We start from the raw sequence: 15,608 nt of genomic DNA, 5'->3' as shown, positions 1-15,608 counted from the left end.
AGGCAAAGGCTCTGAAGGAGCGTAGGAAGAGGCTCTTATGCGAGACGACCGTTGTCCGTGGTGGCACGGTCGCTCAGAGACACTTTTCCTCTTTGCGTCAAATTAACAAAGATGTCTTGGAGGCTCTCCTAAGAGGCACGTCTGTACTGTATGAACTTCCGATGTCGACTCTGCGGTGGGAGCTGCTCCCGGGGCCTCGTTCGGTCCGGACAATGGAGCTCAAGAGTGGGGTAGGCTATATGGTAGGAGTAATGGGATTATACGAGAGGGATCCAGAGTAGGAGCGTTCAAGGTTTTTCAGAGTGGGACTGAGTGGCGTGATGCTGACGGGGCGTCGAGACATCTCGGCGCGCCGCCGGATGTGATAAGGAGCGTGGTCAACAGGATGCCCTATGTTACCTGATATGGGCTCAGGTTACTCGGGGATTCCAGAGCACCTTCGGTGGCCCGGCTGCGTGTGTGCCTTATCTTTGAGACTTCCTGTCGCCAGTCTGACTTATTAATTTATATGTGCGCGTAATTATTTATGCCTTATAATATTATAATATTATAATAAAAATGGTTAATATTATATATGTGTGGTTCTTAAAGTTATAATATACGCCTAATTTAGTATTATATGAATAGTGTAATAGAAAGTTATAATGTTAATTAGTTATGATTTTTATAAATACAATATGCATGTGTTATAATAAAAGAGATATTTGTTATTAATGTTTAAATGTGGTTATTAAGAATTATTATAAGAAATGCATATTGTTAACAGTGGGTTTTAGAGTGTAAAGATTTATAATATCGTTAACTGGAAAAATAGGATTTCTTATTACAGGGATCCTTATTATTACTGTTGTTAAATTAATGTTTCTCGGCAAGGCTGAGTTCTACCATAGGGCTCTCTACTTACGTATGTCGGTAAGGTAGATCCCTTGGGTAGGTTTCGTTATTATTGGCGTCGGTAATTAATTAACAATTGTTACAAACGGTTCTTATGTATAAATTACCGAGTTTTAGACCTTATAGAAGCTTATGGTAATAGAAGATTCGATGAACAATTAATTTTTATTATTAGTGATGAGTTCAAGCCGTTGTATACTGTACGAACGAATTTAAAAGAGTGCAGTATTTAAGAGGAGCTTGAACGTGGACAGAAGGCTTAAATTAAATTAAATAAAGTATTTAAACGTGACCAAGGCAAAAATGGTGGATTTCCAAGCTAAATAAAGTATTTAAGGGACCCCTGAACTTAAATGAATAATAAACCTCATTTATTTAAATTCATTTATTAAGTAAGAATTACCAAATTTTGAGAATGTACTATCAGAAGGATTCTCTGTCTGTGGGCAAGAACTAATTGTTTTCGTTTGGCATTATTTCCTTTTGTAATTAATATTCTGAGGTTTTGACATTTGCTCATGTTTCACTAAAATGTTCTCTATGTACGTAGGTGTTAAAAATATTTTAAATTGACTTTTCTTAATTTTTACGGAAGGTACGCATTACTGATGTCCCAATAGTCCCTGCGTATGAATTTTAGAATTTTCTGAAGTCTACTGGTAAGTAACATTGTTGGTTTCTTATTAATTGTTAATGTTTTTCAAAATGTTAATATGGTCGTTAAATAGAGGTCTTTTAATGCTATTGTTAGCAATTAAGATTTTTCTTCTAGGCCTTATAGTTACTGAGAAAAACATGCCTTTTCCTGATTGGTCGAGACATTCAAATAGCCATAACTTCTAAACTATCGATTTTACAGAAATTTTATTAGGACACAATTTGTAATACTTTGAAGGAGCCTTAAATCGCACCGCGCGATTTTCTAAAATTATTATTATTTTAAAGATATGAACTTTTATCGATAAATTTTAATAGTAACAATTACTTTTTATGGTTGAATCTACCTATATGTCTCGCTGGCCTTTTAATGTAGAGGCGAAAAAATGATATGGTGGAGAGAACGTCGCAGGACGTTACAGCGGGCACGACACGATGTTCCGCGGAGTATAGAGCAATTGGCACTCACCAGTTCCTTTAATCCAATGTAATGATCTGGCACACCTGTGTCATGGAGTTGCGCACGTGCCCACGAAGCTGTTCGAGGGTCGGAGTTTTCTCGTTACAGGTGCGGAGGGTGTGAGGCGGGGTAGATGCTCCGTAGTAGTAGTGGTGGATCTCTGCACGCAGTCGACGGTAGAAAGCAGGCCTCGGGTCTCGTGGCGAGAATCCGCGTCGAATGATCTGTAGTCGCGGATGGGTATCACAATCGATCTTGCTAACACTGTATGATTTGCGAGCGGTAGCTTTCGGGTGCTCTGGCACGGGCGACTGAGGAGATTCTGGAGAGCGAGGGGGTTCAGTGGAGCGAGGAGGGAGCGGAGTTGGTGGGTTCGACACTTAGGTAAGGGTGGTACGCTTGTCCATGTTTTAGTTGGTATTCCAATTTTTTGATGAATTTTCTACGACCACCCCTGCGTACAGGGCGCATTTGGAATCATTCCCGTGACTCCGGCCAGCTGTATTCGTGTGGTTAATTCGGAGGTCCCTATTCTGTCAGGCGGTGCGATCGAGTCGCAACCTATGCGTCTTCGAGCAACTAGTAGACGGTGCGATCGAGCCGCAACCTGTGCGTCTACGGATGGGCGGTGCGATTAAGCCGCAGCCTATACGCCCCTATTCTAGCGATGCGAATACCTCGAAGAATCGGCGGCCAGTTATCAGCTAGGCGATTCCAATGCGTTAGCGGTCGGGGATGGGGGGAGATAGGAGAGTGAATCTAACCTTGAATCGGCTGACAAGAATATATTTTAACTAAAACGAATACACGAAAATATTCTAAGTTAGATTTAGTGAAAATATTCTAAGTTCATATTCACGAAATTATTCTAAGTTAAAACTCACGAAAATATTCTAAGTTAGATTTAGTACTTATATTAGACCCTAGGAGGGATGGAGGAAGCACTGCACCAGATCACTGCACGACTGAGACTGACTTTCGGACGCTTCGCGATCCCTGAGCTGCGGCTTTCCCGAGCCGCCGAATTTTCCTCTGGAGTGGGGAGGTAGTGGGGGTTTGGAAATTAAGACTTAGAAAATTTCGGTGCGGTGGGACTTAGAAAAATTCTCGACCGAGGGACTTAAAAAAGTTTTGGGTTGAGGGACTTAGAAAAATTTAGGTTCGAAGGACTTAGAAAATTTTAGGTTCGAGGGACTTAGAAAAATTTGTAGTTAGGGGACTTAGAAAAATTTTAGGTTCGAAGGACTTAGAAAATTTTAGGTTCGAGGGACTTAGAAAAATTTGTAGTTAGGGGACTTAGAAAAATTTTAGGTTCGTGGGACTTAGGAAAATTTGTGGTGATTCCAGGGAGAGGAGAGAGAGAAAATAAAGAAGAGAGAGAAAAAAAAATTTTTGTGTGGTGCTTCCTCTTACAATTGGTAGTGCGGATGTGACATACGCGCGATCGTTATATCACGAGAACAACACGAAGACGTACAGGATGATCGCGAGGAGGAAACGCATCGTTTAACGTCCGTGGATCTTGAATTGGTGGCTCTATTGATCCGCGATAATCGTCGCGGGCAACTGGACGATTCGATGCCGATTTGGCCAATCTGAAATCTCTCGTTGTCGCGTTATTCGGTGTCGCTGGCTCGAGCGCTCGTTGTTGACAGCACGGACGATCGTCGCAAGGAACTGTTATTCCCGACGGTGGGTGATGAAATCTGGGCGGCTCTCATATCGGAGAGTTACGACTACATGTATCGAGCTAACGCGTGTTGTGATCATCTGAACATCAGGGGAGACGATCGTTTCTACACCGATGTGTTTAACGCTCTGTATTCGATAGGGGAGGAAACTGGTTAAACAATAAAATATTTTTATCAAAAAAGCATCTTCATTCATTGTAAATAACTCAGTGTAACGTAACAGGTCGTCTCGTCCAAGCATTGTCTCATGTTGCGATTGCCAAGCGTCCGCATTGGCAATCATACCATGAGACAATGCTGAAAGTGTTGGATCGTCGATCCACGACCGGTTGTGATCCAAAAGCTAAACCGGGCAATCTCGCACTGTAAGGCGCAGTTCCTTCGGCATTCTAATCGAACCGTACATAATACGCGCGACAAAACTAATGTAACTGTGCGCCACTGTGCGCAGAAGAGATCGCATTTTCCGATGCGTGTAACATGGCATATTTACATACGTCGCGAGAAATTTTGGTCCGTGATACAACACGCTACGATACAACGCCTCTTCGTGCAAAGATGGCGGTTCTTCGCGCGATTTGACACCTGTCGTGTGTTCGTTCCAGCGCATGGACGACCGATTGAGCGAAGCGATCAACACGCACGTATCGCGCATTCTACCGATAGTCAGCAGCGGATCTTCATCGGCCATCCAAGCGTACGAACGATCGTTACTGCTCCGTTCCGTTTAATGTCGATTCGATGCGACGACGATCGGCGGTGTCACATTGAATCAGTCTATCCTCGCGATACACTGGCAATCCGCGAATCACTCGCATATAGTCCAGAGCGAGCGAATTCGCACAATAATTGTTTCTCGCGAAATGTATTGACGATGTGGGAATTTGATCGATCGCTCGCGAGACACATTCGCTGGTCAGTGCCCAACTCAACGGCATCGCCAAGACGTACATTCCTCGCGAAATGCACTCATCGAACAGTTGTTCGATTTGTAACCATATCGACAAAGCGCAACATTGATACGTATCGATCAACCGGGTAGGGACTAGAGGCGGGTAGCTCCAGTAAGGCGCTTCCCTAAAGGTGAGCAAGATCTATGCTTAATAATGTAAGATTCAGATTTAATGGTTAATGAACTATAAATTCCTCTGGCAAGAGATGTTATGGCACCAATTGATTTAAGTAACTGAATAAAAAGGACAAAGATTTATGAATGCTTAATATCTTCCTTTCAAGAAAATGCTCGAATAAGAGGAAAAAGGCTGCCGATAAAACAAGAATGCTGCATAAAATTAAAATGCTTAGTAGAAAATATTGAAGGATTGTATGCCGATGCAATGGCATATGTTCGTTGTACAAGAGAATCGGTGACTTTAATGGAATTATACAATAGCAAGTAATACAGTGAGGTAATTAAGGCGTATGCCGATGCAATGGCACACGTCTACACATACACAATAAAATCAATTACAATACAATAAATGCATATACATATATATATGTGGGTGGGGAAGGATGCACTTCATGAAATGATTTATATTATTCCAGCTTTTATAATGGATAATGTCAAGATCTTGTCGTTATTAAGAATATACTTTCGTCTAAATAAACAATAAGATTGTAAAAGTATTATTAATCTGAAACCTTAGTAACTTAATTGTTTAATATAGAATAGTCTTTAAGGATAATGGTAATGGCAGAACGCGGTATATTTTATATATGCAAGTGCAGGTTACAGTGGATACAGTGGGAATATTATATCAAGTACATAATTATACATGAAATTATAAAGGCATATAAATGTCTTATAACTAAAATAGCTAATGAAAGAGATAGATAGAAGGCTAACATGAAGGAACGTCTCTGTGAGTCCTTGTTACGAGATAATTGTAATTTTTATTTTATTCAATGTCTATTAACGAGGTGAAGGCCTAGAAGGTGGGAGTAAGCAGATTTTCAAAACTGAGTCTCCGGCCTAAGGAGTTCGCCTGGAGACGATGTCAGAGTAGTGGGATGCCACTGCTGATAAGGATTCTGACTATACCAATACGGCTCTGTGCTTGGCACCGATGCCGTGCGCGCGTGACCCTGTGCTTGGCACCGTTGTCATGCGCCCGCAAGGAGGAATGGAAAGGGAATAATAAGTGTGTGAGCGTAGTTCACTGCGTTGACAGACACTGGGGTTTCGTAATCACGATTTAGAAAAAGAAGAATCTGAGGGTTGTCTCTCTCTCTCTCTCTCTTTATATACTAGCTTGTATAGCGTATTCTAAGGAAATCGGAACGAAATTCTAAGAACAGTTTGACAAACTAAACGTAGATAATACACTATTCGGATTATAATGAATGATCCTTATGTAAGGCAGTTACGAACCGACATGAACGAAAATTTCAGCATGACGCTATTGTATCTGTTAAATAATTCAACTTGGCGTGTGATGAAACGTCACTGGTTCACTCGCGTAACAATGTTCCTAAGGCTTAGATCGCGATTGTATTTCACTTGCGCGAAACGCGGTGTATGTGAGTGTTATGCTTTAAAATATTATATACTTACTATTTATTTCAGTAGCTCAGACTTTTGCAGAGAAATCTCAAAGAACAGACTTTTTTATTCCAGAATACTCTCAATACTGTGGGGACCACTCTAGCCACGGCACAACTCGAGCGGGGAGTCGACTTATCCACACAACTTTGAGTATTATAAAACACCGTATATGTTCTGGCAAGTTTCCTAAGAAATCTTCCAGATTTTGAATAGCACAAGGCAAAGGCTCTGAAGAAGCTTAGGAAGAGGCTCTTATGCGAGACGACCGTTGTCCGTGGTGGCACGGTCGCTCAGAGACACTTTTCCTCTTTGGAGGAAATATATGGTAGGAGTAATGGGATTATACGAGAGGGATCCAGAGTAGGAGCGTTCAAGGTTTTTCAGAGTGGGACTGAGTGGCGTGATGCTGACGAGGCGTCGAGACATCTCGGCGCGCCGCCGGATGTGATAAGGAGCGTGGTCAACAGGATGCCCTTTCGTTACCTGATATGGGCTCGGGTTACTCGGGGATTCCAGAGCACCCTCGGTAGCCCGGCTGCGTGCGTGCCTTATCTTTGAGACTTCCTGTCGCCAGTGTGACTTATTAATTTATATGTGTGCGTAATTATTTATGCCTTATAATATTATTATATTATAAAAAAAATGGTTAATATTATATGTGTGGTTCTTAAGGTTATAATATACGCCTAATTTAGTATTATATGTATAGCGTAATAAAAAGTTATAATGTCAATTAGTTATGATTTTTATAAAGACAATATGCATGTGTTATAATAAAAGAGATATTTGTTATTAATGTTTAAATGTGGTTATTAAGAATTATTATAAGAAATGCATATTGTTAACAATGGGTATTAGAGTGTAGAGATTTATAATATTGTTAACTGGAAAAATAGGATTCCTTATTACAGGGGTCCTTATTATTAGTGTTGTTAAATTAATGTTTCTCGGCAAGGCTGGGTTCTACCATAGGGCTCTCTACTTACGTATGTCGGTAAAGTAGGCCCCTTGGGTAGGTGTCGTTATTATTGGCGTCAGTAATTAATTAACAATTGTTATAGACGGTTCCTATGTATAAATTACCGGCTTTTGGACCTTATAGAAGCTTATGATAATAGAAGATTCGATGAACAATTAATTTTTATTATTAGTGATGAGTTCAAGCCGTTGTACTGTACGAACGAATTTAAAAGAGGGCAGTATTTAAGAGGAGCTTGAACGTGGACAGAAGGCTTAAATTAAATTAAATAAATTATTTAAACGTGACCAAGGCAAAAATGGTGGATTTCCAAGCTAAATAAAATATTTAAGCGACCACTGAACTTAAATAAATGAGGTTTATTAAATTTTAAGTAAGAATTACCAAATTTTGAGAATGTACTGTCAGAAAGATTCTCTGTTTGTGGGCAAGAATTAATTGTTTTCGTTTGGCATTATTTCCTTTTGTAATTAATATTCTGAGGTTTTGACATTTGCTTATGTTTCACCAAGATGTTCTCTATGTACGTAGGTGTTAAAAATATTTTAAATTGACTTTTCTTAATTTTTACGGAAGGTACGCATTACTGGCGACCCAATAGTCCCTGCGTATGAATTTTAGAATTTTCTGAAGTCTATTGGTAAGTAACATTGTTGGTTTCTTATTAATTGTTAATGTTTTTCAAAATGTTAATATGTTCGTTAAATAGAGGTCTTTTAATGCTATTGTTAGCAATTAAGATTTTTCTTCTAGGCCTTATAGTTACTGAGAAAAACATGCCTTTTCCTGATTGGTCGAGACATTCAAATAGCCGTAACTTCTAAATTATTGATCTTACAAAAATTTTATTAGGACATAATTTGTAATACTTTGAAGGAGCCTTAAATCGCACTGCGCGATTTTCTAAAATTATTATTATTTTAAAAAATATGAACTTTTATCGATAATTTTTAATAGTAACAATTACTTTTGATGGTTGAATCTACCTATATGTCTCGCTGGCCTTTTAGTGTAGAGGCGAAAAAATGATATGGTGGAGAGAATGTAGCAGGACGTTACGCTTGTTCATTCAAAATCGGAACTTTACGGTTGTTGTTGGCGATATTGTGGCGACAATCGCAAAGTACGAAATTGCACCGACAAACGGATTTCATGATAGACCTTTCTTCTCTCAAAAACGTACTTGAATCGCGAACCAGATTACCGAACGACAGATTGGACAGCGGTTCAAACATAGGCCGCAGTCAATATAGACAATCATGTGTCTGCACGGTAGGAACACCAGATCGCGAAAGGTATCGCAGCATATTAGACACTCCGTTTCATAGGAGCGATCCTGAACGTTGCTTCGATTTCTGCTCGTGGAAGCTATCGTTCTCACGGAACGCGACGGATCAGATATGCGATCGCACCGATACCACATACTCATATCACCGAGCGATTCGATCATCTCGAGACAATCCAATTGAACGGCTATCGCTTCATCGGCATTGCAACGCGAGATCGAATCTATCGTTCTATCGATCAATTCGCGCAAATTGTCCACGTTCATCATGGCTTTTAGGATATCGCGATACATTCCTTGAATTCGCGCATTGAACGAGACAAAGGTGCGTTTGTTTCGCGCAATCTCCGTGTCAATATCGTGCAATCGTATCATCGTGGAGTTGCTCAGATAATGCGCGGTGTACGTTCTCGCCGATTGTTCGTCCACTCGTTGAGATCTTGGAAATTTCGAATGATTGGTCGAATGTAGCAACAAGTGGATAGATGACAATCGATACATGCACAATCGTTGTTGCAACCAAGCACATTGAAAATTCCAGAACAGATGCTCCTTTATGGAATCGAGCGTGGAAATATACGCAGTTTTAAAAATTCTGCGCAAAAATAGATCTTGGTCATCGGATGAGGTCTGTTCCGCTGATTCGCACAAGTTCCATCCGGTCAAACTCAAACGGCAATGATGAGAAATAACCAGATCCGCCTGATCGCCAATCGAGTAGAAACTATTCTGCGCAAAAATGACACGACAATAGTGCGGAAATACGGACGCATCAGCCCAATTGAACGACGCTAAACGATCTTCATAACGTATAAAACGCACTGTAAGAAAACCGGCTATTTTTCTCGATTGTTCTAAATTCTCCGGACTAACGTAATCGTTCGGTCAATAGGCAACCGAGACATAATAGTTGCGTAATTTTTTTCAGCTGAAACATAAATAATGCATATATTAGCGTCTAACGTGTCGCACGATTCATCCGGCCAACGAGCAAAAGTCCAATTTCTCATTTTCGTTCCGATATGAATATGGCTCAACATTTGACATAGCAAATTCCGTAACGAAATAAACGCAATTTGGTTATTTTTATCAATGGACGAAAAACATTACGTATGCTTCGGCGATTGCGAAGAAAGCGGCCTAATCAACGCGATTGCGTAGCATTGACGCGAGTATCTGTATCAACAGCTACGGAACATCCAAATAATTGCGTAACAATCTGTGACAGCTAATCAATCACTGAGTGTCAAAAGAAACAAACATTTCATCGCTCACTTATCACGTTTCGTGCAAGATCATCAAACTCTGAATAAAATTCGGTCAAGGTTCGATATTTTTTCGGTCGCCCGATAACGCACAATGATTGCTTCTTCGTTATCTCGAGCGAGGGTTCGCGATATCTTATTGCGTATGACATTTCTATCAAATTGGCCGAATTAATTTAGCGTTGATACGAAAAAAAATGCTAATTGTCGCAATAAGTGTTTACTGAAGCTGTTGCTCTCTCTTCGCGACAGCCCACTCGAGAGATAAAGCCCCGTTGCGTCCGAGCTGTTTGTCTCCGTACAATAGATGAATTGTGATCGAGAGAAGAGAGGGGCGACATATCGCGTGCGATGGCGAACAAATGATAAACATATTTTGCCTGAATGGGCATAAAAAGACCGCTCGTTGTCAACGGGATTAGTGATCGTCACGCAACCGTTCGAACCGCATTATCAAAGTGACGCTTTTTCGTCATGTGGAATTGCCAACTGTACCGATCGAGAATTCATCTGTTCGATTTGTGTTGGCTCGTGGACGAACAAAACGATTGTTGTTAGAGTTAGTATTTTGTTTGACGGTTCGAAAAGAGTGAAAACGCATTTGAAAATATGTTTATCAATTCATTTTTTCATAATTGTTTTTTACAGATTAATATCTACGGATGTGTACACTCGACAGAGTATTCAACAGCACGCACAGGAATTGCAAAATAGATGTCAATATTTATTGGCACGTTTGGTCGAATATTATCGAGCTGGCGCGATATCGACGGCCGCTGGAGCATTAGAATGCCGCGCTATCGCAGACCGAACTCGCGAACGCATGCCGATCGAACAATCGTCGTCTGTGAACATTCGGGTAGACGGGCGACAGACAAACGACCGCTCTGTCACAAGCGCATCCGCATAGAGTGTGCAAATTCGTAAATTGCGACAGTTCAGATCGAGCAGGCAACGATGCGAAATTCGTCGCAAACGACGACAATTGGTTGTTAAAAACAATAGAGATTTGGCACCATCTTCACAGCAAGTACCATCCGTTCTACCATCACCGGCTCAATCGCATCGACCAATAGCACAACAATCCGTTCCAGCAGTTTTGTCATCACCGATGCGTTCGCAGCGGTCAGCCATGGGGCTATCACCGCAACGGACGCAGCTACTGTCACCGTTGGCGCTGTTGGTGCTGTTATTACAGCAGGCTCGTATACCGTCACCGCATGAATCGCACCACGCAGAGCAGCTACCAACGTCGCCACTTGAACCATTGCAGCATTCGGAGCAGCCACCGCTCGAGCGATCGTATTCATCATTACCCGAGCGATCGCGCCAATTGCCACCGATCGAACGATTGTCACCGATCGAGCGATCGCTAGCACAGTTAACCCCGCTAGCACACGATCATCAGCCACCCCCGCCAGCACACGATCGATCGCCAGCACAGCTACCACCGTCAGGACAATACGAGCAACAACCGCAGGAGCCTGAACAATCGCCGCTGACGCCGTCATCAAGTAAGCGTAGTGCCGCTGAGCAATCGTTGCTCTCTAAGTGTTCCGCCGTTGCCGAATGGTCACCAGTATCGAAGCACGCTTCTTCTCTGTACAGCAACAATTATTTTTTATCCGGATCGCCGAATCAATGCGATATAGAACCGGAGTTGGAAAATTAGTACAATTTTGTACAATCCGAATTACGCGTGCAATTATCGCCTTAGCGCGACACTAGCGAAATTAAAGGTGCAAACGAAATCTCGAACAATAGTTACGATACAACCATTTGCAACGAAATAATGGATAACTTAGAGCGACTGATGAACGATACTGATTTGTCGCAACAATCGGTAAAACGTTTTACGCAATCCATTGGTGAAACAGCAAATGCCGTCTCCAATATACCGACAATGCACGATTTTACCAGTCGTAGTGATGACGGTTTCGTGGAAAATGTGAATGCTGATTTTTGCGACTCGAATGATCGATCGACGGCATAGTGCCGAGTGTTGAATAATGGTACTGTTGGCGCGATCAATTCTACCGTGTCAAAGATATTGACACGGGCCGTTTTTCGAAATTTTATAACGAACAATAATTTTTGCAATGTCACAACAACCATTTCGGCCGCGACAAAACTTCCGGTCATTACAAAGTGTCATTACGAACAAGGAGTACTCTCTTTCGTACATGGTGCTCGAAAGTTAAAAGCCCCGTTGCCGATCAGACGAGCCATGTACGCTGAATTCGAATCTTTGCACGACACATTCGAATGGACTGTCGTATTCGGTGACGCGAACGACGTGGCTTTATTGGAGTACGATAATTGTTTTTGTACACCGTCCGTTGCGAAAAAAATCGCAGCAGCTTTTGCAATAGTGTATACCGTTCACACTTGGTTGCCGGTATCGCGCATTGACAATCAAACGAACGATTGTATATTAATGTTGCACGATAATTCTTTGTGCATCGCGCCAGCAGTATTCAGTGATGTTAAAATTGGAATGTCTCATTTGCAACGAGTGGATGAACGTCGCATAGCGATTGGACTCGTTGCTAAAAGAGGCAGACATTGGGTCGATTGCGACAATACCGTTATTATAGACGATTCGCTGATTTCGCTGAATAGCAATATGATTGAATTGCTCGAAAAAGTTTCCGATACAACTGAAAAACTGACTATATTGCGAAATAATGTGCGATTTATTGCACCGATCTATTGCGCCGTTGTAAATTTCACCGATGTATCATATAACGATAAATCTCGCTCCGTGTCCATGTGCGATTTGGGCATCACTGATGTAACGAAATCGAGATATTTCAATTTTGAGAGTATATGTTAACTTTTTTTATTTGAAATAATAAAAACATTGTACAGAATGATTCGTGTCTATTTATTTTAGCGCTAATCGTTATGCATTAAAACAGAGCGTGGTGCTATACAATTACATTTGGTCCAAAAGTGAGTAACACTTTAATGGACTGCAGCAATGCTCGAATGTAATTGTTGAAATACTCATCTTCGATCGCGTTTATATTCATACTCATTAGCTTCTCGAGAACTGCTTGTAACGAACGCAAATCTTTGCGAATTGTTACGTCCAAACCGGTGATTTGTCTCGTCGATCTGGTGGACATCGGTGATACGTTATTTGCATCGTTCCACAATGCATAACACTTTGAGCCAATGTCATCGCGAGTATCATCACTTTGGATGAAAACACCGATGATATCCAAACCGCACAATACAGTAACCACGACACCAGCCGCGGTGTAAGCGATGATTCTTCTGGTGCATCGGCGCCGTTGATTGCGCGAAAAGGTAAGTTGTTGTTCATTGTCTACATTCTCGTAATCGGACGATACGTTTCTAGTGTCGTCGGTGTCAGTGGTATCGCGACGAACATTCGCGTACTCATTCGTCGTCAGCGCATTGTCGTATCTAAGCATCGTCATTGTCGTAGGTCTGTAGATCGATTGATCCTGCTGACGTTTCCAATTTGACGGCATATCGTTTGTACGTATCAGTTGGTTTGTCAATATCGCACACGTTGGTATCGCTCGATCTTACACGCAACGGCAAAGTGTTGCGACTGCGACGATGAAAATCGTGCCTATATATAAATTTCGATTCCGTTATACTGGCCACGGACATATTAGACAAATGTATATTGGCAGTGACGATTTCTACGTAGCAAAAGTTCAACTAGTGCTTGCTTGTGGTCAATGAGTAACCGATCATTAAATTCATACACGCATCATGTCATTGATAACGACCGCGATTTGTTTTCTATCGTTTGTTACTGTACTAGTTGAAAGTGCCGACGTCTCGTTTCAACGTCAAACCTGCAACAATCGTCAATCGACTATGTTTCGCGGAGTTGGCATCGCCACCGTATTGTTAGACGAATCACTGAATCGTTCTGTGACGTATCAATTCGTCTCGGCGCATTTGGAATGCGTGCAATTGGTCAAACATTCCTTGAGTGCAAACGGAACATCCGTCTTCGATGATTCGTTGACATTCTTGTTGGTCGATGAGAAACGAACGATATTACAGTACGAGTTCGATCGTACAATTAATCAATGGTTGTTCGCAATTGATAACAACGGAACTGATATTGTGTTCTCGTGCGATCGACGCAATTATCCGTATGCGCTAGCAAAGCGAAATTTTTGTTACATTTGCTCCGGTGGACACAATGTCGATGCGAGGTAACATTTTGAGACTTCCGATCAAAACGATCTACGTGATATTTGAAAATTACGAGCACTCGTCAACGGCTCTCAGCGATTGGCCGGATTATTATGTGGATATTAGACCACGGCTGTTCGTTTTAACAGTTCGCTCTTTAGGATTAGGTACGTGTAACAAGCATGGAAAGAACTAGGCATCATGTTATATGGCTGCTTTCTTTTATGTTACAGATAAACTAGTAAATTCAAATTCAGAATGTTTGTCCATCTTCGACCGCAGCGATAATGTCATCGTTGAAGATACACGACTGTGCAACTAGGAGAAGAGACAATTGCGTTCATTTGTATACGACTGTAACGCTCGAATAGAATGTTCCGATAACACTGATTCAGAATGAACTGAGGGCGATGAGGATTCTGATCAAAATGCATTAAAATTGAAAATTTATGACATTATGTTGCGAGAGGTGTATCTATTGCTACGTCGCATATATTCCGCGTTGACTACACAAAGCGATCAATATAATAGCGCATTGGCCACACTCAATTGCATATTGTAATTTTGTTCGTAAAATATAAAAATAAACTTTGTTATATCTTATTGTCTAGTGCGCTTATTTCGCTTCGCTCCAAAAGCGTTCGGTTGTTCAATAATGGACCGCTTGTTGCGCATCTTCGAATTGTGCACATTTGCGCTCGGTTCCGGCGCGACGATGCTCGGTTCCGGCGCGACGATGCTCGGCTCCGGCACGACGATGCTCGGCTCCGGCACGACGATGCTCGGCTCCGGCGCGACGATGCTCGGCTCCGGCGCGACGGTGCTCGGCTCCGGCGCGAGGATGCTCGGCTCCGGCGCGACGATGCTCGGCTCTGGCGCGACGATGCTCGGCTCCGGCACACGATGCTCAATTCAGAGGCAAGAGACATCGCGTTCGATTCCGGTGCAACTTTATCGTCATTAATGCTCACTACCCTCGATACACCGACTCTATCACGAGACGTCTCTCTCAATTCCGGTGCAACTCTATCGTCATTAATGCTCACTACTCTCAATACGCCGACTCTATCACGAGACGTCTCTCTCAATTCCGGTGGTGCGACATTCGACTCTGATTCAACGACTCTATCGCTAGACGTCTCTCTCAATTCCGGTACAACTTTTGGTACGATTGACTCGGTGAGTTCGTCGTCGGGCGATATAACGTTAGCGTGTTCGCTATGAACAGACGATCGATCGAGCGGTTCGCTATTAATAGGTAAAGTTATTCGCCAACCAGATTGCTCAGAATCCATCAACACATTGGAGGGCAATGTCGATTTTGTTCGGATTTCGTCTTCGTCATTGGAATATTCGATTATATCGAATGGCGATTATGGTTTATGGCGATATGGCGATTCGCTGTAATGTCTGGACACGAGAGACTCCGAATTCATCGAGACTCTCGATTCTACTTGCGCCAATGCGCGCGATGCATTGTCATGGTTTTACACATCGGTGTAACATTCGATATGATCGGAACGCAACGGTGTTTTCGATCGAATTAGATATATGACCAAAGCGGTCAATCCGCCCAATATGACGAACAGACATACAACGCACGCTTGATACCATAACGTCCAATCGAGCATGATGTGCGTC

Source organism: Harpegnathos saltator, unplaced genomic scaffold (genome assembly GCF_003227715.2).
Source record: "Harpegnathos saltator strain DR-91 unplaced genomic scaffold, Hsal_v8.6 scaffold14, whole genome shotgun sequence".
NCBI lineage: Eukaryota > Metazoa > Arthropoda > Insecta > Hymenoptera > Formicidae > Harpegnathos > Harpegnathos saltator.
This window is presented reverse-complemented; position numbering follows the sequence as displayed.